Source organism: Phoenix dactylifera, chromosome 3 (assembly GCF_051530095.1).
Source record: "Phoenix dactylifera cultivar Ajwa chromosome 3, Ajwa_hap1_PhDact_Kaust_v1.1, whole genome shotgun sequence".
Taxonomy (NCBI): Eukaryota; Viridiplantae; Streptophyta; class Magnoliopsida; order Arecales; family Arecaceae; genus Phoenix; species Phoenix dactylifera.
The window spans coordinates 10,872,718-10,898,676 of NC_143192.1; the positions used below are offsets into that span (position 1 = coordinate 10,872,718).

At 38.5% G+C, this 25,959-nt stretch overlaps 1 long non-coding RNA gene across 2 annotated transcripts; it reads left to right on the top strand.

Moving 5' to 3' along the window:
• The first annotated feature begins 924 nt into the window (after nt 1-924).
• On the top strand, nt 925-25,214 carry LOC103714783 (uncharacterized). Of its 2 annotated transcripts, none has more exons than XR_005507320.3 (4): nt 925-1,227; nt 1,367-1,418; nt 21,645-24,364; nt 24,672-25,214. It is a non-coding gene; the product is annotated as an uncharacterized LOC103714783 (long non-coding RNA). The 2 variants fall into 2 exon arrangements; XR_605269.6 differs by having other exon boundaries at nt 24,679-25,214.
• Nucleotides 25,215-25,959: the final 745 nt, after the last annotated feature.

Consider the following 25,959-nt stretch of genomic DNA (forward strand, 5'->3'; position numbering starts at 1 on the left):
AAACACTATTAAATCAAGTGGAATGGATGAAATATTGAATAACAATTGTTATTCAAGCTTCCATTATTAAAATATGACATAATAGATTTTTTTTAAAGCTTTCTCTATACTATTTTGCTAGTCCTGAAACCTTGACCTCATAATCTGATGTGTATGAGGACTGTGATTGAAGAAAATGGATGATTAAGGTAGTAGAATTGGTGGTAGCACGGCCAATTTGAATGAGATTTCCTTCTTTGATTTAAAGATTGTTCATATGTTGCATATAGGCGCGTATATTGTTGAGCCTCTAGAGTATACCACAATGGTTTGCCAAAGTTGTTTCACTGACTGCTTTTTATTGCAGATGCCATATATCTAGACCAGGGAAAACAATTGAACATTGAATGCTGATTCAATGGCAGACGGAGTGTAAAATTTAATTTATAATCCTACTAAATTTGAATGTTTGACAAGAGAATAAAAGAAACAAGTTGTTTAGTATGTGTGATGACATCCATGTCTTCCAATTTTGCACCATATTTTAAATTAGTTTGTAATGGCATCAAGAATGCTTAGGCACTTTTACTCAATCTCGACTCAGACCCAACCCATACCCATACCCAATTTTTTTGGGTTGAGACCTAATTATACATGAATCTGACCTGACCTGAATGACTGTTGAGTCAGAAATTTTAGCTGTAGATTCAATCCGATTCGATTTGATTTTCTATTGAGTTGGGTCTGGGTTTAATATTAGAATTTGAATAAAAAAAAATTAGTTTAGATTGGGGTCACTTATGATCGATTTTCACCCCTTGTCGTACGGCACCAATAGTCCGGTTCAAGGCTTCAAGCTGTGTTAGGTTTCGGGCCATGCCCGTTTGTTGGCCTTTGGACGGCGCTATGCACAAATCTTTTATCTTATACTATAAAATAAAAATATACGAGACCGTTTTGTTGGCCGTTTCTCTGCATCGCCTCGCCCAACTCTCTCTCTCCGGCCTGAACCCCCAATTCCAAACCATCCGGCCCTAGCACCATTTCCCCCCTCACCTCTCTCTCTCTCTCGCTCGCTCGCTCGCTCGCTCTCACGCCTCTCTCTCTCTCTCTCTCTCTCTCTCTCTCTCTCTCTCCAGTCTTCACCTTGCTTCGCCCCCCGCACTCTCTCGCTGCCTCTGTTTCTGCACCCTCTGGCCCTTCCCCCCATGATTGGGTACATCGAGGTCCTCTTCTTGGTGGGATAAGGTGATTCCCTTGTGTTGATCTTTCTCCTTCTTCATCTAAAAATTTTCTGTTGTTTCCTTTACTTTGATGTCTTTAACGGGGAGATCTTTGCAGATCAAAAATAAAGTAGAGATCTTTATTGATTTTCTAAAATTTACAGGTCTGATCATATTTCAAAATGGATTCTTTCTAATATCATGGCGCAGCTTCAGGTTTGAATCAACAATCACAATTTATGCGATCTTATATGCATTACTATTTTCCTTTTTTTATGTTATATATATATATATGTATATTTACTTTTTTTGCTATTTATATTGTTTGCAGTAGTTATTCCATAAGTTATGCATGTTTTTGTTTTGCTAGATTTTTTTCCCTTTCTTGTATAACTAATTGTGTTGTTTGGTTATAATAGGAGGAATAAGGTTGCTTTTAAGTATGAAATGAGTGAACTATATTTTACTTTTATCATCTATCACTCATCTATATATCTTTAGGTATTTTGTTCAAGTGAATTATCAAGCAACCATACTCATAATTCGACTTAAAATGATTTCTAAAAATGAAAATTACCATATATAATACCAAATAAATCTAGTGACACGTTTCTTTAATAAGATGGGTCAATGACATACTACTTTTTTCACTTTTCTTTTTTCAAATTTAAGATAAAATTGGGACACATGGGGTTAGGGAGGGGAGACTCGATCAAATTCAGTTGTCATAAGCATGGAATGCCGTACCGGCCGGTACCGGCCGGTACGGGCCGGTACGTCCCGGTCCGGTCCTAGACCGGTACCGGAACGGCAAAAAAAGGTATTTTCCGGTTTTTTATCCGAACCGGCCGGTACGGGCCCGTACCGGCCGGTTCGGAGCCCGTACCGGCCGGTTCGGAGCCCGTACCGGCCTCGTACCGGTGCGAACCGGCCGGTTCGCACCGGTATGATTTTTTTTTTAGAACCACAGCGCCGCGCGCTGTGGTTTTTGAAACCACCGCGTACCGTACCGGTACCGGCCGGTACGTACCGGACCGGACCAGTACCGTACCGGTCCGGCCGGCCACCGGTACGCCGACCGGTACCGGTACGGCGGACCTTACTCATAAGCAAGTGTACCCATTGTTCATAGGTTGATTACAAATAGCAATTGTCTTCTACATTGTTAAATAACTAAAATAGTCCTATGAGAAGTGCAACCATCCATGCTACGATGCAAACAAAACAAGAAGATGACATCACAACTTCACTAGCTACTAAGGGTAGCTTTATCCATTGCAAAACAATAGGGCTGACATAAATTGAAGGATATATGATAGAAATAACATATGACATGGCTCTTTTTGAATAGTAAGGCACACATACATATAAGGGTACTCAAAAGGAAAAACCTTCGCCTGATAAAAATTCTCCTTTACGTTCAAAATGTTCAAATAAACTTCGTATAATTGTTTTGTCTTTATTTTTTAATATCACCAGTTAGATTTGGCATGAAAATCATGCTTTTTGAATTGTTCAACAGTTAACATTTTATTTTCTAAGGTAAAATCTAGCAGTATTTTAGTATAGGAGCATAGGAACTTCTTAAATATATTGCAATTTAACTCAAGAGCATTAAATGCTTAATTCCTAGTTTCCTATATCAACTTTTTTTTTCCTTTTAACTTTAATAAGCATATTACTATTATAATGAAAGGAGACTAGACTATTAAAAGAAATCTGAAGATATTGTTCAAGTTGCAAGCATTAAAAGCGCAGATAATAGATTATTGATGAAAATGACGAAATTTAAAAAATATGGAGATATTATTTTGAAAAATTGCTAGATAGAGATTTTACCAAGAAAATGTTTATCAAAGAAGTATGGTTAAGGTCTTAAAGAGAACTCAAGGTTCTTTTCGTATAACTTAATAAAAATGAAATGAAGATAGCTTGCAAAAATATAAGGAAAAGTGAAATGAAGATAGCTCGCAAAAATATAAGGCGTTAAAATATGATAAAATACCTATTGAGATGGGAAATAATGGGAGATATTGGGCTCACTTGGCTTATAATTTATTTAAGAATATTTTAGAAACCAGAAAAATATCGGATGATAGGAGGGGAAGTCTTATAGTATCCATCTATAAGAATAAAGAAAATGTATAAATTTATTTCTAATTATAGAGAATTAAATACACAAGTCATTTGATGAAATTATCAAAAGGGTAACCAAACAAAGATTTAGAAATATAATGACAATTTACGTAACCAATCTGGACTTATGCTTGAAATATAAGCAATGGAGGCTATCTTTTTATTTAAGTAATTGATAAAAATATAGAGAAAAGGAAATGACTACATGTGGTGCTACTAAGGGTGCCCCAATCCTATATTAAACTAGAGTAGCACAGTGAAAGAGAACTAGAAGCGGAAGCAAATCGTATTAGATGCTAAAGCAGAAGAAAATAAATTAACATTAAAATTAGAAGCTAAAATAATGGAGATTTAGAATTAGAAGGAATAACTAAAAGGCATCAAGTCTCTTCTTCTTGATGAACCTTTGGAGCCCCACCTCTCATCTTTGTAGGGCCCTAGTTGAAGTCCAACATTTGACTTGTATTTCTTTTTTTTTTTTGCTTTGGCGGGTTCATCATACAAAGCGTGTATGAATAGATCCAATAAAATCAAAATATATAAGCTCACGGAGTGCCCGAGGCAGCTTCCCCTCTTCTGACCACAAGGTGAACCCTGAGTGGTGAGCCGCATAGGCAGCCACCCGGTCGGCCGCCCCGTTGGCCTCTCTAAAAACATGCTTAGCCTAGAAGGCCACCCCATCCCTCATCATCATCCTAATATCCCGGAGCAGAGGGTGGTCCGTGCTCATGCCCCTCGGACCCTCCTGGATCCAACTGATCACCGTGGCCGAATCGTCTTCCAAGATAACCGAACTGGCCTGCAGCACCTACCTCGCATGTCGAAGACCCGCTCAGGCAGCTTGCAACTCCGCCCTGGGGACCGACGTGTCGAACAACCGGCAACCGCCCGCTGCCACCACCCTGGAGTGCGAGTCCCATACGACAAAGTCCGCACCTCCCCCGTACCTCCATCTAGAACAGACCCGTCGAAGTTAACTTTGAGGAAACTCAGAGGTGAGGGCTTCCAGGTGAAGAATACCATCTGAGGGGTACAAGAGCTTTGAAAGAGAATTTTAAAAGAATAATTTTAATGAACTTCAATGATAAAAACTGGTAGAAATGGGTCCTATTTATAGTTTTCTAGGGCCCTTATATTGTAGAAATTTTTGAGATCTCTTAAAACTCAACTAAAACTCAAATTAAACAAGTCAAAAGAAGATTAAACTAAGAAATCATTCCTTAAAGGATTTTAGATGCTAAATTCCTTTTGATTATGAGAAATAGTCTAGGTCAGATTCAGACTGTGTTGTTTGGATGGTGAGGCAGTTCTTAGTTCATTCTAATGGTGTCTTGGATGCATTTTATGATGGGTACTGCATCATTAAATGGTTCTGATGTTGTTACCATCGGATCATGAATTGGTCTGCACTAGTATGCCTTCAATTCTTTTATCCTAGCTCTCCAATTTGACCTCCATCTTGAGTGGTTCTGAATGTGTTGGAGAGCTTTTTTGGTACTGGAGGTTGTGGTGCTTGGCTCAATTGGGATTTTCCTTGTATTTGTGTTGACAAAGTGACTATGGCTAGTAGATTTGCTCTATATCAACATATGGTCGTTACTAACTAAAGAAACCTAATGATGTATTCCATAAAAGAAAAATTTTAATAGGTAACAAGGAAAGTAATTTAATGGGCTTTAAGAAGGAAGTGCATATTTAAATGAAATAGTGAATTAGCTGAGGTTCTATATGCTGGAGCATTGATGTGTCAGGAGCTAATGGCGGTACAACAAGTGTATTTCTAGTCATAATAAAGTTGCACCAAGGGTCAGTACTAAATTCATATCCTTTTGCACTAGTTATTGATAAATTTGTTGTTAAGATTCAAGAGCATGTACCATGTATATATTATATACAGATGATAGTAGTAATTGATGAAAAAAGAATTAGATTAAATACTAAATTGAACTTCTGGAATGTAGCTTTAATGGATAGGAGCTTAAAAATTAGTAGAACAATGAACAAGTTTATAGAATATAAATTTAGTGAGAATAAAAATTAAGACAGTATTTCGATTAAGGTTGATAGACAAAGTTATTCTTTTTTTACTTAGAATTTTTTCTAAAAAATGATAGGGAATAAGCGAAGTTAGAACTAGAGTTGGTTAAATAAAGTGGGGTGGTGTATTTTGATTTTTATGATTGATGCATATCCTAAACATTTTAGAAAAAATTTCTACAAAACAATAATAAGACCTGCAATATTATATAACTCATGATGCTATGCAATAAAGAGAGATCACGAGAGCAGGTTCTGAGCGTGGTAGAAATAGAAGTGCTAAGATAGATATGGGGCAAACTTAGGATAGATTCAGAAATGAATATATTAAAAGATCTCTTGTATTTGCACAAAGTAAGAATGAAGTGAGGGGAAGATTGGAGGAGCTTCCAATAAGGAGAGGTATTTTAATTTATATAGAAGGCTATAAGAAATGAGAAAAGGATCTAAAATAACATGCATGGAGGTTGTGAAGAAAGATATAGATAAGCTTAGAATAACATTAAAAATGGATCCTGAATAGAAATGCTTGGCTAATAAGGATTGATACAGCCAGCTCTAGATAGTTGAAAAAAGGCCAGATTGTTATGGTATGAAAGGAAACTGGACTAAAGAAGTTTGTACAGTTTCTTTTACTCTTTTGAAATCGAAGAATACATAAAATAAAAGAATCCCAAGAACTACTTTGTTTTAATGTTATTTTACATATTAAGATTGTAAAAGAAAAGGATCCTACTTTGGTTCTCTTCTCTCAAAAGGATATTTAGTAAGTGAATCACTAGAGTGTATAATTGAAAAACATAACGAGATGAAAATAGGAAATATATTCAAAGTGTAGATCAAAGGTATGGAGGATACTATTAATGGCAACTTTCTTTTAAGAAGAAACTACTTTTTCCCCATTTTTCTTCGAACTGATTCCATGTCAAAAGTGGGAGACATCTATTTTGACAGTTTCACTTGAATGAAGTGAGGGATTGGGGTGACTGACATTTAGATTTTCCAACAACAAAACTAACAAGAAGATGATTTTATTTCAATAAAGAAAGCATTTTAGGACGAAATACATGGATTGACAGACATGAAACTAAAGACCCAACTTAAACCAAAAGTGAAGGCTACTAGATTAAACATGACACTTGACATGATAGCAACTTGGGACAAAAACACAAAAAGTAAACATTGATACCGATGAACAATGAAAATTAAAACAGGAAAAAGGAAAGAATAACACGAGCAGTCATTCTTTTCTCATGAGCAGCCCTAATGGAGGTGAAGGGAAGTTGTGCCTGCCAGAGTGGCCTCACCATTCGCAAATTCATCATCCATGTAGATTGGAGCTTTTGTGGGTATCTCTCCAATAGGACTTTTTCCTTTTTCCTTTTGATTGGCCGCCACTAATTTCTTCTTCTCATCTTTCTCAGCTGAACTCTTCAAGACGACATTATCACTAGATTTTTTTTCCTTTTCCTCAGCTGATTCATTCAAGAAATGCAAGTTGAGCTCGTTAGCGTCATTTGAAATCACAGGGGTCCATGGAATAGTCTTAAACTTCTTCAACCTTTTTGATGGTTCTCCTGGAGCTCTGTCCGCCTTTCTTATCTTGCTATGAGAACTCATATGCCCCCCAAAGGCCTGCCCATTAGGGAACTCAGCAGAACAAATATCACATTTATAGCGGGTGTTCGTTTCTGGATTTGCTATGGGTGATCCATTTGAGGGACAATCCCTGTTTAGATCTTCATAGTTTGGCAATGGATGCATGAACTGCAGATTTGGATCATGGAAGGGGTTGGTGTGTTGAGGTTCCATGAATGCTGCTTGGTTTGTTGAAGCAAAATAGCCAGAAGGGAAAATATGTTGTTGAAAAGAAGCATTCCATGGACGATTTGGATATTCATCAGTATTGATGGGAAAGCTTCTTGCTGGATAGCAAAATGATGATCTTTCCGGAGAAATTGTAGGTGAAGAGTAGCGGGAGATAGAAGCCTGTGCAAGGTGATGATTCAGAGCTCTTGTTGGAGAGAAAAATGATCTTCCTAAAGCATTTGCTGACCAAAACCCTTGGCTCATGATCTGCAAAGAACCTGCTACATTGAAGTTAATTTGGTTAGTGAGGCTAGGGGGTGGATTGGTCATATTGAATGGAAATGAGTTAGATCTGGTTGGCATGAAATTGAGCTTCTTGATGGAATGATTGTTGTTGAATGACCAAGGAGAAGGTAAGTGTTGGTTCGTTGCATAGCGTTGAGCCATCGGAGTGACAATGAGAGGGGTATCCATGCTTAGTTTTACAGGTAGAGGGGACTCTAAGGGAACGGTATTGGCAGCTTCAATGAAAGACGAGGTTAAAGGAATGGTTCTGGAACCAGAGATATCCATGGGACTAGTGGTTTTCTCCATTGAGAAAGAAATGAGAGAGAAACAGAGGGCGAGATAGAGATAGAGATAGAGAGAGACAGAGGAATTTGAGACAGTGCTAGGATTGAGCAATGGAGAGGTATATAAAGGATAGAGATGCAAGATTAGTGTGAAAATTGTCTGGCACATGGTTGCTGGGTGTAACGTCTGCCTGTTACAAACCTTTCATTAGTTTTATTTTCTTTTACTAGGAATGTTGAAATTAAATGCTACCTTTTATTTCCTTTCATGTCTCATGCAATGCTCATGGACTATGGTCTCGAATTGAATGTAATTTTGGACTCTTCTAATTTTACTAGTATCTGGTTTGTTGTAAAGATAGATATGCATATCTTTTTGGCATCCTGTCTAGGTTCAGTGAGTTTCATAAGATCTTCTATATTTCCCAGTGCATGAAATTTCTATGACTGGAATAAATGCCAATCTTTATAGATTGTACCGTTCTATTTTAACATCCAATTCAAACACGGTGCTAATTTTAAATGGAGAAAGAACTCCAACCTATTTTTTTTTGGGGGGAGCAGTTAAAACATACCAAATACCAAGTTGTAGGCTTAATTGCTGGTAGAGGAGCTTCGCAGGTGGTGGAGTTCTAGGATTCTCCTAACATTAATTCTTCTATTATAAATTAATAACTAAATTATATAAGAATACTCTTATTTTGAAAGAGATATTGGGATCATTCTTTGTATTTGTCTTCTATGTTAATTATTTCCTTATGCAATAGAAAATAATAAGATTGTTCATAAAATTTTCAACTCGAAACATCGATAAAAAGATCAATTTATGACAATGTTGGATTAAGACATAAGTTTGCCCAAGCTTGTGCCGAGCCTTATGTAGTACAAGTTTGGTGTTGAACCACCTTTAGCACATAAGCCACATTTAACACAACTAAAATTGCTTGATGTGCACCTCTATTGAGTATAAGAAGAGGAGTTATGACATAGGCCAGGGATGAGGGACCAGGGGAACCGATTGTGTGAGGTCAGCATGCATGCATGGAGGAAAAATTAAACTCTTATGGGTAGCGGAAGCAACTGGGTTAAGGATGCTTGCTAGTAAGAGAACTTTGGGTGCGGACCACTAGCATAAATTTAGCGAGACTCAAACAATATCTCTCTAATCTTGGAAGGGACTGAATTTTGTAAAAAGATCATAGAATAACTAGATAGCTAAATCTAAACCAGAAGGCAACATCTAAGTTAGATTACAAGTTAGATTACAAGGATAACTAGTTGAAGTCTCACCAACTAAATCCTTTGATCTGATTACAGCTACACTGGTCTTCACTTGGGCTTCGACGTCTTCGCTGATGCTATATTGGGTTCATATAACTTCTTCCGAAGTCATTAGAAGAGGAGACTCTTTGAGGTGCATGAAGGTTGCTATGGTCTTGCATCATAATGAGGTAGAATTATACCACCAAGAACACTTGCAACAATAGTCTGTTGTGCTAGTACCAGGCTCCGGACCGGTTGCCTAGTGGCATGGGTCGGTACGGACATGCATCGTGCAATGCCGGGCCTGTACCGACACAGTAGAGGAGGTGGGGGAGAGGGTGAACGGGAGATAGAAAACGAGACAAGGGGGAGGTTGGGAGAGAGGAGGGCCGACGGAGGGCCGTCGGAGGCCGGCGACCCGGGCAGGAGGCAGAGAAAGGCTTCGTAGCCGGAAAACAAGCCGGGTCCCCGATTTCGTTCAAAATAGGGGTCCGACACCTTTTTTTTTATTTTACGATTTTTAAGTGAAGTCGGTAAATCACTTGCCGACTTAATGTAAAAATCGCAAAATTAGAAAGGGGTCTGACCCCTGTTTCGATCGAAACGGGGGACTCGACCTTTTTTCGACCGTGAAGCCTGGTGGAGCGTCCTCCGTGTGGCTCGCCGGCCCTCTGCCGGCCGGCCTCCACCTCCCCTCTCTTTCTTCCTCTCCCTCTCCCTCCCTCCTCCACTCGCTCTCTTTTTCTCTCTTTCCTTCTCCTTCTCCTTATCTGGTAACAGGTTTTATTTTCGTTGCTGGAACATTCTCGGTCCGCCATTGGGGCGGCTCATACCGGAATCGGAACTGTCTGGTTCGGGACGGTTCTGCCGACCTTGCTTGTATGAGTGCTTCAAAACTATAGTTGAATTCACTAATATGCCAAAGAGTGGGTTATATGGGGTATAACTCTTGAAGGCCTCCTTATGATGACTAGAAGTCTTGAGGGTGGTGCGGACGCTAGTGCCAGATAACCCGTCACTCGGGTCTATAGTCACCGTAGGAGTATGGTTCAACTAGTTTCATTGTGGTTGGAGTGATTTTATTTTATTTGATAGCCTTTGGGCTTATTAGGGTATTTTGTTATTGATAGCCTTTGGGCTTATTTTGGTATTTTGTTATCTTTGAGGGTCTTTGTGAGATTAGTTTCTTTTTAGAGGTTTTTTGCATTTTCTAGGTCTTATAAATATATTGGACCATACATCGTATAGGGTATGCTATGAATAAAATTTTGATATTCTTTCTTTTAGCCCCGGTGTGAAATCCTGAGCTAGGGCTAGGTGTGAAGCCTAGTTCTCCTTCTCTCCTTTCTCCTCTATCCTCTCTTTCTCCTTTCCCTTCCCTGCTGTCCGGCATCAGCATTGGTATCGAAGCAAGGCAACAAAATTTTTTGGGGTATTGTGGGCATTGTTCTTCACGTGGGGGCCCAAGTTGAAATAAGGGTTTGAACGTCTCTTCCAAAACCCCTCCCTGCTATCCGCCCTTTCCTTCCGGCTGAGGAGTGGTTCCCTATTTCCCTGTCTAAGTGGAAAACCCAAATCCGACGGCACACGAGGAAGAAAGGCCAGCGATCGGATGCGAGAAGTGGAGCATGCCCGATCTCAAGTGACCCGACGCCGCCCCGCTGCCCCACACTGTCGTCGCCCATCATCCGGAGCCGAGGAAGAACTCCAACACTACCTCCGGTCGCCTCCCTTGACCGCAGCCGCCTCATCTCCACCCACGACCCTTCGCTCGGCCGTTATCACGTTCCGCGATCCGCGAAAACAGCGCCTCCCCCGCATCACGGTTGCATCTTCGTCTTCGTCTCCATCTGCGGCGTCGGACGACGGGACACAACCGCCTGAGCTTTGTCGCCCCTCCTCCCTCTAGCCGCTCTCCGCTCCTCTTCGCTCGCCACCCCGAACCCTATCGCTACCCCCACAACCCCTCCCTTCTCTCCCTCTACTCTTCTTCTTCCTTCCGCCGCACTCCGCCTCCTCCCTTCCTCTCTTTTCCGATCGGGCCATCAACAGAATCATGGTCAAGTATCGTTTTCTCATTCCTCGACTCGATGATATGTTGGATATGATGGTAGGCGCCATGATCTTTTTCAAGATTGATTTGAAAAGTGGCTACCATCAAATCCGAATTCGCCTAGGGGATGAATGGAAAACTGCCTTCAAGACGAAAGATGACCTGTATGAATGGTTAGTTATGCCTTTTGGTCTTTCCAATTCTTCTAGTACTTTTATGAGGGTGATGACTCAAGTACTGCGACCTTTCATGGGCAAATTTTTGGTTGTGTACTTTGATGATATACTCATTTACAACTAGTCAAAGGAGCAGCATTTGGCTCATTTGAGGCAATCTGCACAACCCTGAGGAATGAGAATCTGTACGCCAACCTCAAGAAGTGTTCATTCTTTACTTCTCACATCAACTTCTTGGGTTACATTGTTTCCTCAGAGGGTTTGTCTGCTGACCCTGATAAAGTCAACGATAGTAAAGTGGCTCGAACCCAAAACCATTAGTGAGGTTCGTAGTTTTTATGGGCATGCTACTTTCTACTGTCATTTCAGTAAGGAGTTTAGTACGATTATGTCCCCAATCATTGATTGCCTTAAGAAAGGCGACTTTCAGTGGAATAGCACTGCTGCTAAAGCATTTAGCGACATCAAGAAGAGGATGACTGAGGCGCCAATTATGTGCCTGACTTCAGCAAGGCCTTTGAAGTGGAATGTGACACATCTAGCCTTGGTATAGGTGGGGTGCTCAGCCAAGAACGCTATCCTATAACATATTTTAGGAAAAAACTAAATGAGGCTAAGAAGAAATATTTCACCTATGACAAAAAATTCTATGCTGTAGTCCAGGCCCTCCGGTATTGGCGCCATTATCTGTTGCCCAGTAAATTCGTCCTCTACTCTGACATGAAGCTCTTCGCTACCTTAATTCCCAAAAGAAGCTAAATTCTAGGGATGCTAAGTGGGTTGAGTTTCTTCAGGAATATACTTTGGTCCTACAGCACACATCAGGTGCCACAAACATAGCTGCTGATGCACTGAGTCATCGAGTGACCCTACTCTCAGCCATGTCTATCAATATCACGGGCTTCGACAAACTCAAAGAGGATTACTTATCTTGCCCTGATTTTGGGAAACTCTACAAAGCCCTCGCTGATGGACAACGATCTTTGATCGATGGGTTTCATCTTTCGGATGGTTATTTGTTTAAAGCAGCCAAGCTCGGTATTCCACGGACATCAGTAAGAGATTTTTTAGTGTGGAAAGTACATGCAAGTAGTCTTTCAGGGCATTTTGGACAGATGGAACGTCAATTCTTCTGGAAATTGCCAATTAGCCAAACACCGGAAACAGAACACAGGCCTATATACCCCTTTGCTTGTACTAGATCGTTCTTGGTACGACATTAGTTTGGACTTCGTGCTTCATCTTTCTCGTACCTTCAGGAAACACGATTTCATTCTTATAGTTGTATACCGTTTTTCTAAAATGACCCACTTTATCTCTTGTTCAAAAATTTTTGATGGTTCCAAAGTAGCCAAACTCTTCTTCGATGAGATTGTCAAACTATATGGCCTTCCAAAAACCATCGTGTCCAACAGAGAGTCCGATTCATGAGTTACTTCTGAAAAACTTTGTAGCACATGGTTGGTACAAAGCTCAAATTTTTCACTACTTATCATCCACATACTGATGGCCAAACCAAAACGGTGAACCGAAGTCTTGGTAACCTCTTGAGGTGCCTTATGGGCGAACACACCCGTAATTGGGATTCAATCTTTTATGTAGCATAATTTGCATCCAATAATTCAGTCAACAGGCCCATAAGCATGAGTCCGTTTGAGGTTATGCATGGTTACCAAGCTAGGAAACCTCTAGATCTCTTACCCATATCACCACATGTTAGGATTTCTGAGTCTACACATGCATTTGCACAACACATTCATGAGTTGCATCAGAAAATTCACAAGCATATTTATGCAAGTAATGCTCACTATAAATTGCAAGCTGATTCCCACATGCGTGCTAAGAAATTTCAAACTGGGGATTATGTAATGATCCATATTCGGCCTGAGCGGTTTTCTCCTAGTACCATTAAGAAATTGTAGGCTCGTAGTGCTGGGCCATTCAGGGTGTTGCACAGGGTTGACACTAATGCCTATGTCATTGACGTTCCCTCTGATTTTGGTATTAGCCCAACTTTTAATGTTGAAGATTTGGCTGCTTACAAGGGCCCACCAACAATCTCCGATGACCCTTGTGCTGGGCCCTCTCCTAAGCCCGATAATTCCCCTATTACTGGTCCTATACCAGCTTCGATTTCTTTACCCCTCCACCGAGCATTAAAATAGCACATTGATGCTATTTTAGACGATCAGACAATTTTACTAGTGGAGGCATCCAGTGCTTCTTGGTTCGTTGGCGAGCATGACCAGAGTCCTATTTCACTTGGATCACACACGAGGAGCTTCAGTAGATTGACTTGGACCTATTGGAGTACTACCAGAGCTACACCAAGCTGCGCTTGTCGAGGTCGACTTCTTCCCACACGGGAAAAGCTGGTGTGGACACCAGTGCCAGATCATCTGTCACTTGGGTCTACAGTCACCACAGGAGGATGGTTCAGCCAGTTTCATTGTGTTTGAAGTGATTTTATTTTATTTGATAGCCTTTGGGCTTATTAGGGTATTTTGTTATTTGAGCTTATTTTGGTATTTTGTTATCTTTGAGGGTCTTTGTAAGATTAGTTTTTTTTTAGGAGTCTTTTACATTTTCTGGGTCTTATAAATATATTGGACTATACATCGTATGGGGTATGCTATGAATAAAATATTGATTCCCTTTCTTTTAGCCCTAGTGTGAAACCTTGAGCTAGGGCTAGGCGTAAAGCCTAGTTCTCCTTCTCTCCTTCCTCCTCTCTCCTCCTCTCTTTCTCCTTTCCCTTCCCTGCTGTCCGGCATCAGAGGGCCTCTACAATTTGACTCGGATAGGATAACATCAAAGAAGGCTTCTAGAACAAATCTTATCTGTAGAGTGCTTCTACATGTTAAAAACCATTTGATGTTGACATGCGCATTCGTCGGGATAAGCCAATGATGGCTAGATTATTGTCATTTGATCTCTGTATTGACCAGGACCTTAGTAACTTCCAACAACAAGTTTTCCCATCAAAATGATGATGCAGGAGTTACCGTCCATTCACTAACTGATAGTCTGATTCTTGTCATTGGTTAATAGACTCAAATTGCACTAACAAAGCTGGTGGTATTTTGTATATAACTTTCTTATCCAACTTTTGATTGATGTCATTCAAGTTACACTTGAAAGCTTACTCAATGATGGACGTGATGGAGGTGATTTCATCTTAAAAAATTATCGATCTTATATTTGGAAATTTAAAAATTTATTTCTATCTACGACACAGAGGGCAGGTCTTGACACAATGATAATGTTGCTCCATTATAGTAATCTGGATGTCATGGATTCGGAACATGGAAATAAGCTCTCCACATATAGGGATAAGGCTATGTACATTTGCCCCTTTCTAGACTCTACAGTAGCGAGAGCCTTGTGCACTCAAAGGCCCTTTTTGTCGCTGCTTATGAAAACCTTTTGTTGCTACTTATGTAAACCTGACACTGCATGTATTGGAACTTCAAGGCACCTTTGAGTCAAGTTCCTGCCTCCACATATTCAAGTTGGGCCATCAATTTAGGATTCTTGAGGGTCACTTATGATGCTTTAGTGCTGCTTTTTTGCCCCTAGCATGAATCAATCTTGAGGCAGGGATATTGGCAGCCTGCATCAATGCAATATTCACTTTAGTGAAAAATAGGAAATACTATAGGATCAATATAATCAAAGAATGAATATGCAGGGGCAGTGATCATGGTGCTTAAGTATCTAACTAGGTAAGTTTAGATGTATGCATGAAGTAAACCCTAGTTTGACTTGCAGAAGTCATAGGTTAGGGATGCATGCAAGTGAGAGGAAACTAAGAGTGCAAATTGTTAGGATAAATCTAGCAAGATTGGATCACTGGTCCCACCCAACTTGTGAATTTAAAGGCCCTCTAATAAAGAATGAATATTAGATAATGAAATGATATTTTTGGACTTTTATACAATTATGGAAGTGAGGAAAGTAAATAAGATACCTAAAAAGTAAGATCAAAATAAGTTAACTAATTAGATTCTTACTGCTCAAATCCCTCTATCTGACCAAAGATGAATTGGTCTCACTTGAACCTCTTGTGTCTTCTGATGTAGCACTAGCTTCAAATAGAACCTTCTAGGATCTGATCAGGAGAAGTTAGAGTCAGATTGTTAAGAATAATCACAAAGCATGCTCAGAAACTTAAACTTTTTTCAGTATAATGCAAAAAATAGAACATAGGGAATTTGTAATGTTCTAGGGCCTTTAAAATCAAAAGTGCCAGGATAAACAATTTATATGTTCTAGGGACTTTAAAATCAAGAGTGCCAGGATAGGCAATTTATAATGTTCTAGGGCCTTTAAGTGTCTCTAGATTTTCACTCCAACTAAAACTATAATAAGAAAACTAGACTTCCAGGATTAGTCCCATGCCTTAAGGGTGAATGACAACCTTACTTTTTTGTTTTTTTGGTAATAAAGAGGCAAGGACTCAAGTTTATTACTTTTGAGTACAGGTACAACCATAGCTATTAGTATTTCCAAGATAGGAGAGTTCTGGAGGAAGACTAACATTACAATAAGCATTTGAAAGACTAGAAGCTACCTTGTAGCCAACTAATTAGTTGGTTGGTTCCGTTTCCCAAAAGTATAATAAGCTTGAAAACATTATAGAGAATTAGCAAACAACAAGACATTTCCTAACAAGGGATTAGCAATAGCAGGGTCTATACCTAATTGCACTAATAGTTGGGAAATCTAATCACAAATCCTTGACCTAAGCGAAATCAAACACTACAATTTTATCTGACTATAGGGTTGTAGCATTATATTATGATCTGATAGTTAGGAAGCCACCCTCAATATAAATGGACTGGGCAGCATTGACATCATTCAGTATCTGGCCATTAGTACAATTAAAGTTGCATTGGAAAGATACTTAATGATGGATGTCATGGAAGCGGTCTCATTCCAGCGTTACTCATGCTAATTGTTTGCTTCAGCATGAAGCTTAGGGTAGGGTGTTTTTGGCCCCAATCAAATGATCACAAGTTGGACCATCGAGAAGAAGGGGCATTTATATGATGATAGAAAGGGAATGGATGTCATCCTTATCCCTCCTTGCCCCACCAACTAAACTCTACTAACCTGCGAGCTTTTGCAATAATCAATATCTATTAACTGTGATAACAAATTTTTTGATTGACTAGATGTACTTCATTAAATAGAGATTTTTGGATTAAAAAAACAAATGGAAAAATGAGCTAAAACATGACATTTAATAGGCATATGTCATGTTTGAGACATTCTTGTGCTTCTTATAATGCTTAACACATACAATGAAGGGACCACAAGGAGTCCTTGGAATGCCTTAATTCACCATAAAATCTATATGAAGCACTACAAGAAACACTTGAAGTAAGTAAAAAAACAATATAGAAAGGCAAGAGATAAAAAGCAAAATCTAATTAAAATTAAGAAATAATATGTATACAACTAAAAAAGGTGGGAGTATGGGAAAATCCAAGACATCTAACATTTGTTTGGCGTGATATATGGATACCATCTTTTTCTAGAATAATACATAAAAGAAAATCTTTTGTGACGCATATGTCAATGTTCAACACATATCACGTGTTTACCATCTATAAGAGGAAACAAAATAATACATGCTAGGCCCATGATCTCATGCTAGTCTCGTTCTGCATCAATTATGTATTTCATTAGCTTTAATATTTAAAGATAATGCTCATCCATTTTGCTTTCCTTTTCATGGAAATCCTAGGGATTGGATCCATAGGTTTGGAAGGTTCACTTCTCTTTTTGACATAGTTTCAATTTTTGGCCATTAATGTGAAAGTTGGATTGGATAGATAACTTGATTATGGATGTCATGGAAGTGGTCTCATTCCAAGTTATGACAATATCATCATTGATGAAGTTTTGAAATTGCAGGTACCTACAACATATCCGAGCACTATAAATGTTCAAGCTCTTCAGGAACTTGAAAACCAAGTGCCACTATATGTCCATGCTTAACCATCAATTAAGGCTTCACGGTAGTCATTCATGTTGCTTTGGGGTTGATTGTTTGCTTTAGCATGAAGCTTAATGTAGGGAATTTCGACTTGAATCAAAATATCTCAAGTTGGCCATTGAGAATAAAAGGCACACATAGATGATAGAAAGGAAATGGATGCCACTATAGCACTCTTTGTCACACCTACTAGTTCCCACTAACCTAAGAGCTTTTGCAAATATCAGTATATATTCATGCGATGAATAGTATTGATTAAATAGCCATACATCATTATACAAAGATTTTTTAACAAAAAAATAAGAAAATGGAAAAAATGAGCTAAATCATGAGATTTAATAGGCACATCTCAAGTTTGGGAAAAGCTTATGCTTCTTATAATGCCTAACACAAGCAAATAAGGGGTCACAAGGAGTCCTCGGAATGCCCTACTTCACCATGGAAGTTATATGAAGCAATACAAGAACACAAGTGAGTAAGAATAGAGAAAAGCAATAATTTAAAAATATAAAATATAATTAAAACTAAGAAATAAAATGCATATAACTGAAATAGGGGGAGTACAGCAAAATCCAAAGATATAAACATTTTATTTTGGCTCATATATTGACACCATCTCTATCTATAATAATATAAATATGAAGGAAAGTGTTTGGGAGATTTATGTCATTGTGCAACACATGTCGTGTATTTAACATTTATAAGAGGAAACAAAATTATACATATTAGGCCCATCAACTTATGCTAGTCTCTTTCTTCATCTTTCCTATTTTACTATAATTATTTACTTCATTAGCTTCACTATTTAAAGATCATTCTCATCTATTTTGCTTTCCCTTTCACGGGGATCCTTGGGATTGGATCCATAGGTTTGGAAATTGCTATCATGGTTACTTCTCTTAAAGTGCATAGCATATGCCCAATGCTTCTACTATAATTTATAGATAAGTAGAAAAAGAACCAAAAATTTGTCGAACAGGTGCAAACTAGACGAGTTGATTGAATGTTATGCCCCCTAATGCATGCCTAGTATCTTGCCAAGTGGTATGTCAATTTAAGCATTCAAACAATGTTTGTATAAAACATTTGTGATGTTAAATTTATTGAACAAGAGCAAATTAGCAAAGTCAATTACATGTGTCCTTTATCACTCATCATCTTATTATGTGGTTATCAAGTTAAGAATTCTTACAGTGCTTGCACAAAAGCAAAGTTAAATTTATTGAATAAGAGCAAACTAGACGAGTCCAATAGATGACAAATCCACAACCATGTGCCAATTGTTACATAGGTGGTTAGTAAAACTCCAATCACTTCATTGAAATGGACAACATTGATCTGAACTATCCTTAAGATTAATCATGAATATTAGAAAAGTGACAACTAAGAAAAGTTCACAAGGCACTTTTAGGATATGGACCATTACTTTTGACCATCCAGAATTAATTTAATCATCTCTTATATCTTTCTTACATAATCTTCTTTTTCTAAAAAATTCATCCATTTCTGGACACCCCCACAGGTTGTTGTTTTGAAGATTAATTCTGGTAGATCGCTTAAGCCAAATGGTAAGGCTGTGGCCTTTGGGACCACTCTATGCTTCCTCTGATTCCCATATTTTCCATGAAGGTATCTGGGTCACTATATTTCCTTCTCTAGCATTAGATCTTGACTTTGGGATGATCTAGGATCATAACTCCCATAGCATGTGTACCAACAAGCTATAAAAAATCATGTAGATGTGTCTAGGAACAGTCATAAAACTAGCATAGTTGGCCCCTATTGTACCTAAAAAAAACCAACATATTCTCACCAGTTTGTTCCCAATGGAATAATAAAATTAGATTTCATTTTTCTTCTAGTTCGAAATAAAATCAAAATCGTGTGCCATTGTAGAGCTGAGGAAAGCCATATTTGGTGCGATAAAATTCTCAAAACCATCGAATAATATATAGTATATACTGCATGCATCCGTATCTCTTTAGTAGTGATACATCGTATTTAGGAAATAGAAATTTGATACCTTTCGAGGACATTGGAAATTTAGTACATCGATGTCCTTATTTAGGATTGAGACATGAATAAAAGCAAATTATAACACACCTCATGCAAATAGCTCCTATATATTACTCAAGGCCTAGACCTTTCCTAAACCACCTTCTCTTCTTGGTAGTTATCATGACTTTTATGGCTTTAGCAACAAAATCAGCTACATGCAAATGTTCCAGGATGAACCTCAGCTTTGCAACCTCAGATCTGAGCCAATTGAGCTGGTGGATTACATGGGAATAGAGAGGAAAGTCTTCAAGGTGGTGTTGTAGGAGATAAAATCTTTTAGGGAAAATTAGAACGACATCTCTTCAACTTTTCACGATTTGCCCTTACATCCCAAAACTTCTGATTTTTGTAATTAGACCTCAAAACTTAAGCTTTGGTTGCAATGTGGTCCAGCCATCCATTCGAGTTCTAACACTGTTAATGGCAGTGTAAAATAACAAATGTACCCTCAGGGTTTAAAATCGAGTTTGGGGAAAAAACCACTTCCAAGCGCCCCACTAATTCCTATCATTACTTCTTCTATTCCAGCCAAGCACCCAACCTATCCCTCTCATTTCCTCCTCCATTCTGGCCAGGCCCCACTAATCGAATTTCCTCTCAGCCTAACTAAGCCCCCCGCCTCCATCTCTGCAGGCTCTCATTTCCTCCTCCTATATTTTGACTCCATCCCTCTTATTTCCCCAACTGGTACCCTCCTTCGATCTCCCCCACCAAGGTGGAAGTCGTAGCCCAGTGGTGCACCTATGTGCTCAACTGAGAGGCCATCCCTGGATCTGTCAATTAGGTAAGAAGTGTCTACGACTTTGTGTATTGGCATTTGAATATTGTTTGTATTTAATAATGCCAATTGTTTTATGAATCCATGATCCTAATGTATGTCGATAGATGTTTTGTTTAAAATATTTGAATATGCTGGTGACATCTTATGATTACAATGTGCACTGCTTTAAAATATTTGAGCCCACTGACTGATTGACTTCCATGTGCACACCTATGTGCACATGTTATGTGATTTTTTTTTTTTTTACCATTGTTGGTTTATTCTTAATTTTCACTCCTATTTATTGGTTGGGAGAGAAAAATGAATAAATGCAACTTCTGTTGGTCATGGCTTCATATTTACTTTGTATATTATGATGTTTTTCCATATTTTTATTTTTTTTGTACGTTATCATGTGGACTCTTCCAACTCTGGGGAAGCCTTAAATGGTTTTGTTGCATTAGCTGTAAGCATTAGGTGGGTCTACACAACAACTAGCTTTATAGGTTTCATGGCTAGCCCCTATCTTGTCCAAAGCCATCTGTCTATGTATTTGGCATATTATAGTGGCTGATGTGATGAAAGTGTCAAAAATTGTATCAGACTTTAATGAACCATACCTCGATTCATATAGCGGAACACATCCAGATGAGATAAGTCCTGTTTCTTTTATCTATTATGGTTTTAGGCTTTTTATTAAGTATGTATTTCTATGTTTGTCCAAGCAACATGAGGTGCAACTTCTGATTTTTGTGATCAACACTTATATAGTATGTTATGTGGCTTCTGTGTATATTTGTTATATTTGACTTTCTTGGATAAGGTCCTCTCCCTATTCCTGTTGTTATTCATGAATCAGAGACCCTAATGTTTTGGAACTATTTAGTAGAATAGTGCTTGTTAGGGAGCTCTATTGTAGTACAATATTGCTTGGGTTGAAAACCCACTGTTACTCTGTAGGGATTATACTAAAATATTGCTTGGGTTAGGGAGCCACATTATTATGTCTAGGAACCTATTTCCATGTAGGAATGTAATTTAGGATTTATGGTAATGATATCTGCCGATGTGGAATATGTACAATATTGTCTGTGGATCTTTTTCCACGGCATATTGGTAACCACATAATATGCAAACTTTTTTTTTTCCGAATGTATGATGTGCAGACTTTTATTTGTCCACATGATTGTTTATGTTAGATTTTATGCAGACTGTGGATCATATGACCACAGATATCTGCCAAGGTTGGACTTTATGCCTTTATGTTAGGCTTTAGGATTCTTTATGTTAACATTGCCCACATTGCACTACTTTTCCCATATGGCATTGCCCATATGACATGCAGACTGTATAAAAATAACAGTGGGTTCCCTCGCTTGGTATGCAAGCCCGTTAATGACTTTCTGTTGTATGTTGTCTTACTGTTAGAATACCCTGCAATATTCTTAAGCATTATGGCTTTCTGTTGCAAAACCTATTATATAAGTAGTAGGTTCCTGTAATTCTGTTGGATGTTGTCTTATTGTCATTACATACCCTGTCTTACTGTTAACACTAATTTTCTATGTATGCAGCATGGCTTTTGAGCTTTTCACTTCGAAGAGCCACCATGGGGGTTGCCTTTGTTTCTCCCCCATAATGCAGTATGTGGGTGGGACTGTCAGTTACTTTGACAATTGTGACCGAGGCAAGATGAGCTTGATTGAGATAGAAAACTTGACCATAGATCTCGATTATCAGAAGACTGAGCAATTGTATTATTTAGTTCCTGGGCAGTTAATGGAAAAGGGACTAAGGACACTAATAATATGGATGTGTTGAAGATGATAGAGGATACAAGCAGCGCGAGCAATGTAGCAATCTATGTAGAGCATGGTATGGATGAAATTGATTTAGATCTAGTGGAGGCACCCCTGCACTTCCATCGACCCAGCAGGATAAAGAAGTATCTGTTGCTCATCATATTGCACCACAGGATAGGGTTCCAAAGCATTGTAGGGAAGAGGAGGATTTAGTAAATATGAATATAGAAGAGGGAGGACATGAATAATACATGAACAAGGAAGTAGGCCTTGTAAGAGGCCTCTAGTAGAACAAGTGCAAGAAGATAGTGGCGGTAACTTGTCCTTAAGTGACTTCAAGGAAAGTGATGAGGATGATGATGACCTCTTTGAGTATTACATTGATGACTCCGTTATTGAGACATAGGTCCAGAAGCAGTAGGAAGAAGAAATTGGAGAATACATTAGGGAAGAAACTGATGAAGCAGATGAGTTGATTGGTAGGGAATACGAGATACCTGATGGTGATGAGGCTAGAAGCTTGGGTAGGTCTTTAGAAGGAGAAGCTTCAGAATATTCTAGGTTTTCAGAGTTCAATAAGGAAAGTAATTTTAGCGGACCTATAGAGCTGAAGCTTGGCATGCTTTTTTTACTTCAGTGCATATATTTAGGAAGGCATTGAGGTAGTACTCTATATAGGAGGGCTTTGACTAAGCTTACAAACACAATAAGAGGGCCAAAATTACTGCAGTGTGCGAGAAGAACTGTGGGCAGAGGATTCATGCCTCATCCCTTGAGGGTAGAGACATATCAAATAAAAAAATTTGATCCTACTCATAAATGCAATAAGCATTTTGAGAACCATAATGTCAATTCCAGATGGCTACATGGAGGATTTCAAGTCTGATGCCAACTGGAATATTGAAAGTTTTATGGCACGTGTGAGGAGACAAATGAAAGTACAAATTTCTAAGGCCTAAGCATATAGGGATAAGAAAAAGGTACTTGTAGCCATTCATGGGTCACAGAGACAGTATGGAAAGCTTTGGAAGTACTGTGACATCATTAAGAAGACAAACCCTGATAGCTCTATACTTATGGGAACCTTGCCTAGGAAAGGGGAGCAGCCCATCTTCCAGATTGTATGTTTGCATTGATGCATGCAAGAGGGGGTTCCTAAATAGATAGAGATTTATTATATGCTTGCCACTTGAAGGGTGCCATGGGAGGGCGACTGCTGGCTGCTATTAAGAGAGATGGGAATGATGACATATAGGAACGATGGAGGAAAAAGGATGGACTTTCATATCAGAAAAGTAGAAGGTAAGGCTTAGTATTCATTTTTTATCATATTAGCCTCACTAATTATAAAGTATTAACCCTTATTTGTTTGTTATCTAATGTTTTTTTTTGCTGGGGTTAGTGGAGACCTTTAACTCCATCATGCCAAATGTCAATCGTTGATTTTGTGCGAGGAATTTGCATGCCAACTTTTGGAAGTTGTGGAAAGGCAAGAATTTTAAAGATGCCCCTAAATTTTAGGTTATAATGAAAGCTATGGTTGATTTCGACCTAAAAATAGCCAAATGGTTTCTTATGGTGTAGACATGCATTCAGCACCAGACCAAGGTGTGGGGCTTATTTAATTATATCCCTTAGCATATTGGCCTCACTAATCATACTGTACAAATTTTTTTTGGTTTGTTGCGAAATTTTTTTATAAATGTGATATGATTTTGAATAATATTTGTGAATATTTTAATAGTTATATTATGGAAGCTGGGGACAAGCCCGTTATAACTTTACCGAAGACTTTAAGAAGGATTCTTATGCAACTCTTTCAGGCCAAGAGACAGGCTGTCATAGGTATGGGAGTCCAATATGTGCCAAAATTCAGAAGAAGGTAGAGTTAGCTAAGCTACATGCCATGGATTGCCATGTTATTTAGGATGGTGGTGGCAGTTTTGAGGTTGATCATCCAAATGGCACTTTTGTAGTTGACTGATAGAGAAGAATCTATAGGTGTCAAAAGTTTGATCTTACTAGAATCTCCTGTTGCTATGCAGCTGTAGCAATTATGTTTTCAAGGAAGGAGGAAGAGCATTTTGTAGACTATTGGTAATCCAGGGATATGTTCTTCAAAGTCTATAAGCCAGTTATTAAGCATGTGCCTGGTATTCAAATTTAGGAGCCTTCAGTATAGTTTGATCTAGTAGTTGCACCCCCACTGAGGAGACCTCTTGCTCGGCTAAAGAAGTGCAAAAGAAGGGAGGAGGATGATGTGCTCAACTCGCATAAAATTAGAAGTAGCTCCTCTCTTAGATGTACCAATTGCTTGGAGTCGAACCACAATGCCAGAACATGCAAAGATCCTAAAGGATAGACCTACTAGAAAACAAATGGCCCAAAAGGGGGAAGGTTCCTTAAGCCAAAAAGCCAAGGCAACTGGTAGGTCAAGTGCTAAAAGGAGGAGGCCTAGAAAAGAAACAAGAGAGGGGATAGCTCATCAAAAGGTAAGCAATGCCACACCCTTTCAAGTGTTTGGTTTTAAAAAAGAAATTAAAACTTGATTTCTAATTTTAAGTGGGGCACTCTAAACAACAATTTGGAACTTCAAATGAACCTAATGTACATTGAAGCATGTTTAATTACATATTATACCATATTTACCTGCATATTGTGTCGTGTTTACTTGCATAATAGTGTGCCATGTTTACTTGCATATTGTGCCACTTTATTTACATATTTACTTGCTTGGATATGTGTTGCCTTAGGGTTAATGTGTAAGTTGCATATCCTTCAATATTTACTTGTGTTTAGTTCTTAGGCTGCAGAAAATCCAAGTGTGCCACCTCAGCAGCTGCATATTGAAAGTACCTCAAGGAGACATTTTGGGATTGCTAGTAGAGATGTCCCAAGAAACACATGGAGGGGACAACATTTCACAACAACAAATCAACTACATAAGAGTAGCAGCAATAGCAGCTTAAACAGCACCAGTAGCAGCAACCCACTAGCACCGCACTAGTAGACTAGTAGTAGCACCAACAGCAACAGCCCAAGTAGCACTAGGAGCATCAGCTGCATCAATAGCAACATTAGCACCACCACCAGCAGCAACATCCTAAAGGATTTAGGCTCTGCCCTCTTAAAAGGCATCCATGGAGGATTTGATACTCTTCTGTACCATTTTGATATAATTTTGTTCCTTTTTTTTCGCATACTATTTGATACCATTTTGTACAGTGGAATGGCATAGTTTGTGATACTTTTGGTATATGGTACAATTGAATATAATGGTGAATGTGACGCTTTCATATAATGGTAAATGTGAAATGTGATACTTTTTTTAGTTGAATGTAATGGCACAGTTGAATCTTATACTTCTGTTTTAGTTGAATGTGATACTCGCAACTATTTGTTTTAGTTGAATATGATACTTTCAGTTTTGTTTCATTTGAATGCGATACTTTCTGCAACTTAGTTTGGTTAACAGAATGTTTAGTACTTGAGTATCAGTAGGTTGGGCTGATACTTGAGTATCAACTTATATTTCAGTAGCTTGGTTTGCAGAACGTTAAGTTTGTTTCACTTGTGCTGTTGAAGATCAAGTATCAGCAACTTAAGTGTTACTTTTGTTGCATTTCTACTAAATTCAGAACATGTTTATTATCTTTGATATGTAGTAGAATGTGATGTTGAGTATCAGCAATCCAGGACATTTCATTTGTGCTGAGTTTTACTCATTTGGTTTGCACATAAGTATCTGTTGCATACCCTTAACTACCAGCTAATAAATTGAAGTCATTCCATAATCTGCTTCCATAAAATGAAATACAATTCCATGCCCTTAAGTAACAGCTGGTTAGTGTGCTCCTCAGTACTAGCTTTAGTGGCTGAAATGTGATTCTACCATGTCAAAAGCATCATAAACATCAGAACTAAGAATATAGCTAGCACTAGATAGCATGTATTTCCATCCACGGCATTTTTGAACTGACAGACAGACTCCAAAAGTTTATATAGTAACACTTAGACCTTAAAAGTTGACTCTTATATATTTGGACGCTAAAAGCAACTCGGGTTCACTAGTGGTTGAGATGCGATT